This window comes from Corvus brachyrhynchos, unplaced genomic scaffold (genome assembly GCF_000691975.1).
Source record: "Corvus brachyrhynchos isolate BGI_N302 unplaced genomic scaffold, ASM69197v1 scaffold11, whole genome shotgun sequence".
In the NCBI taxonomy this organism is placed as follows: domain Eukaryota; kingdom Metazoa; phylum Chordata; class Aves; order Passeriformes; family Corvidae; genus Corvus; species Corvus brachyrhynchos.
This window is the reverse complement of record NW_008236965.1, coordinates 2595646-2600175: the sequence shown is the minus strand read 5'-3', so window position 1 is coordinate 2600175 and position 4530 is coordinate 2595646. Positions and strand designations below refer to the sequence as shown.

The 4530-nt window shown below is 41.0% G+C and overlaps 1 long non-coding RNA gene across 1 annotated transcript in view; it reads left to right on the top strand.

Moving 5' to 3' along the window:
• LOC108445246 overlaps positions 1 to 3399 on the top strand; it is a 4523-nt gene extending 1124 nt beyond the window's left edge. Inside the window, exon 2 of the long non-coding RNA XR_001860021.1 lies at positions 2456 to 3399. This is a non-coding gene — a long non-coding RNA (uncharacterized LOC108445246). The remainder of the gene's footprint in view (positions 1 to 2455) is intronic.
• Positions 3400 to 4530: the final 1131 nt, after the last annotated feature.

The following is a 4530-nucleotide window of genomic DNA, read 5'->3' as shown; positions in this document are numbered from 1 at the left end:
CATGGTGTTCAGTCACAGGTTGGACTCTATGATCTCAGAGGTCTTTTCCAACCTTATTCTGTGATTCTGTGAAAATACAGCTGTGTTAAACAACCTGTGTGCTTTCCACAGTCAAATAATCAACGAGTTCAATTAATCAGAATTTTTTTATTCCTGGGAGCTGAAGAAACTTAGAGCAGAGATGACATGGGGCCTGCACTGGCACGTGTGGCAGAGGGGCAGCCCCGGCTCTGCACCAAGACACCACAGAGCCCATAAGGACCAGAGCACCTACTGTAACCATGTCTGTACCTCCTGGGGACTGGCATATATACATGTGTCCAGGTGCAGCCCATGACTTCCACACCAACCAGAATGTCTGTGGTTCTCACTGGCCATTTCAACTTGCCAGCAAAACAGTGCATATAGAAGGTACAAGTTAGCAATGAAGTTGTTAAGCACCCCTTGCTGAAGACTTAGCAAAGACACCAGCAAGACTGGATGAGGATATGAGAAAACACATTCTGACAAACAGAAGGTACATTCACCAGAGTATTCATTACTTGTAAGGGTAACACCTGAAAACCAGATGGTCTTTAAAGTCCCTTCCAACTGAAACCATTCTGTGATTCCATGAAAGAGCTGAGGGCGCTATTGCAAAGCTTCTCGCTCATCTGGTCATGGAAAAAAAAATGTGGAAACCTGGTATGCATGTGTGCTGAAGGTTCAAAAATCAAGGCACCATGAAAAGAATCACTTCTGAACACTGCAGAAGACTGTGCCAAAGCCAAAACTGTAACTGTGACAAATAACAAAAACATCTACTCATTGTGCAAACCCCATTAGTTATAAGGAAAAATTTAGATTTCGTAGATTTCTTTTTAAAGCCTGAGATATTTCCCTCTGACAATGCAGGGTCAGAGCCAAAGGGACTTCTACTGTATCCAGATACAATACTTCTACTGTATCCAAAACTGAGGCCTGGCTGGATTTTTTCCCAACATTTATTTCTATAACTTTTATACCCCAAATCATTTGCACACATGATATAGATGATTTGTGGATTCAGGCAGATAATTAGTTATGTCTAAATCCTAAATTCATTAAACTGCATAATTACAAATGACAGGAAAAAAGTATTAGCCTACAGGAATAGGGTTCTAATGACCTAAAATATGTTTTCAAAGATAATAAAGAAAAATTATGGTCATTTTATTGCCAGCATATGGAAATTCATGTAGCTTTATTATGTGAAACTGTTAATTTTGCATTTGCCCTGAATTCTGAGCAGTGCTCATGCAGTATTTATTTCGTATTTGTACTATTCTGACAGATAGTAATATTTTTTCTCTGTACAGCCTAGTGTTGATAAACTGTAATTTTAAGTGGCTTGAAAAAGATATCAGAAGCCTGTGAACTCATAAATATCAATGCAAGGTCTAAGTACTAAGAAGAAAATATTCAGTTGAAAATTTTAAGAGAATCCCAGATGTCCAAAATCATCAAAAAATTACAGGTCAATACTGAGTGTTAACTGCATTTTCTGTATTTTGCTCCAGAGATTTGACAGGACATACAACTTGGATTTAAATACTTGGAAATATTTAATAGCACAATCAAAAATCATTAACTCGCTACATTTTAATGTGGAATAAGGAGTTTTTCTCTTATTTATTACAGAGAACCTCTGAGGCATGAAAGAGGCATTCATACAGGAATGCAAGGAATCTTCCCAGCGAAGGAGGAAATCAAAAATTAAAACAGGAAGAGAGTTTGATTATCTGAACAGTAAAGAAAGAAAACTGGTGCCCACTTTGAGCCTTTCTGTCCATGCTCCAAGGAAAGAGAGCATTAGAAAATTTAGATGCAAATAAAAACATGGTTTTGATACAAGTGCAGATAAGGTCCCATAACTCTCTGAATAAATTGTTAAGTTGCATTGCCATGAAAGGATCTGGGGGAACTGTCTTGGCTATTTCCTGTATCTTCAGACTAGAAAAGACCTCTGTCTCTGGGCAGGATGTGGGGAAAACTGCCTCAGTCACTACCGAGCTCCATGTGCTTTTATTACCAGCTGTTTATAAAAGTTCCTGTTTATAAAAGTTCCTGTTGCATGCTAAAAAAGAAACTGCTGCTTGCTGTTTTGCACAAATTTTTCTGTTTCTCTTATGAGTAATATTTAGGGAGAAGATACAGTAAGAATAATAGGAATGATGCACATTTTAGATAGTTCTAACCATTTTACCTTCTCAAACACCAAAGTCCAACCCTCCTGGTGGAAACGCAGATGGATTCACAGTCAGCAGGTTCCGCATGGAAGAAGCTGTTGGCTGGTACAGGAGTGAGCTAATCCAGACTTCAGTGCATTTTTCATTATAACAGATTATTTCAACCTTGGTTTACCTTAAAAACGTTTGCTAACTACCTACCAGCACACATATTTGCACAATTTGAAAAAAACCTTGATCCTTTTCAGGAGACTTGCCACTACACATTCCTTGGAGAGGAAGGCAGATCAACAGGCTGTGACCACTGAAGGATAAAATCCAAGCCCTGTGCAGGTCATTAGAGATTTCATCATTGGCCTCAGCTGTGTCAAGATGACATGAAACCTGCTCAAAGACCAACAGACCTGAGACAAAAGGAAGAAGCTGTAAAACACATGCCCCATCAGTCTGATTAATTCACAAACTGAGTTCTTTTAGAACCTTTTTGTAAAATATTCTCACCATTCTTAATAAACTTACTTATTCTGGAAAAAATATCCCTAGTAATACATAACTAAATAGTTGTACTATAGTCTCTGAGATCTAGATAAGAAATTTTTAGTTTTCCTCTTTTTTTTCCTGAATTCTCTCTATTTCCTGTTGTTTCATAAAACTTTTTTTGACACTTCATGAAATTTTTTAGTATTTTTTTCCTTCTGCCTTGTGAATTTGAAAGCTAAATCTGATGAACTGTATTAACTGGGGCAACACAATATCAGCATATTTCTGAGCAAGTTAAAGCAGGATTTTCAAAAACAGCCGAGGGAGAAAATGTTTGGGTCTTTTTTGCTGAGACTTCAATTTCTAAATCATGTGACTTTTCTGACTTGAGAAGAAAGAAACCAGGCACTTTTTGTTCTTACACAGCAGTAGGTTTCCTGATAGTGTGACTTCCTCTTTGTGAAATGCAAAACAAAGAGAGTTGAGACAACACAAAGGCTGTTGTCTTTCACAGAGACAGTATTCCCCATTTCTGATCTCAGTCTAATCATCTCTAGGGAATGAAAAAAATCTGTATTCATTAAAGGTATGTAGTTAGACTGAGTCTGTTCTTTGGTAGTTTCTTCAGATTCAGTCTCCCTACCAAATGCCCTGTCCTGAGTGATTTCCAGACTCACAACCCATGAAATAAATTTTAACTTTTCTACTACTAGCCACTGGCTGTTGCTTAGTGATTTGGAAATGCTTCTGTTCTTTGGGCATCTCTATTCTTGCTCCAGTAGAAGGTAAACTGAGCCAGTTAGGGTGTTTGCATAAATCCTAAATTACTCTTCCAGGCCTTCAGGCACTTTCCACTGCGTGCTAACACCAGCCACCTGAACACACACTTTATACACCTTTCTTTATACAATCCTCTTGCAGTATCATGTTCCGTGCTGGACCCTCTGTCTAAGGCCAGCCTTGTAGCTTCTTGGATACACTGAAAAATGGGGGGTGTATTGTGAAAGTCAGCAGCATGACTTAGTGCCTTCCCATATCCCAAACCATTCTTAAAACAATTCAGACTAAGATAGATTTAAGATTAAGAGCTCCTTTACAATATCTAAGAATGGACATGATAGTGGCACATCTAGTAGAAGAGGGTGAAAAGAAAACCACGCATATGGCAAAGACTTGTACTTCTCTGGGTGGCCCAGCTGGTAGGTCCATGGACCGACCACATGCTCATCTAGATTATGACCCAGCTCGTTCCTCAGCATACAGCAGTATCTCTAGGTAATACCCAGAGGAAGCACAGGGCTGAGGATAACTCCTCCATCCTCTCGTACTCTAAAGTCGTGTTTTTTGAGTCTACCCAGATGGAATTTTCCTCATCACACCCACCTCTCTCCTCAGTGACAGCCATACCTCCATCGGGATGGCATCGCATCCTCTCTTAGGCAGACTACTACCAGATCCCCCTGCTTTAAATCTACTCCTTTGTGCTTCTCCCAGCACAATCCCTTTTCCTCCAGTCAGGCGGGTTACGGTGCGTGTGCCAGACTGGGAAACGTCCCAACCCTAAGGTTAAACTTCAGTGGTTTGACCCTATTTCCTTAAGGACGTTCCTGTCCGGGGGCGTACCTTGGTGCTAGACACGGTCCCCCGCGCCCGGCCTTGGATACGGATCACTGATCCGCGTTTCCCGCAAATACTGCGGCTTTTTTTCTCTCTCCCCACCGCGGTGCACGAAGTGCCCCCAGTGCCGCTCTGCGGCAAGGGCGGCGCCACGGCTCCTAACACAGTACCCGCGCAGGGAGAGCCCCGAGCCGAGGGCAATGTCGGGGCCGGGTCCCCGGGGCCC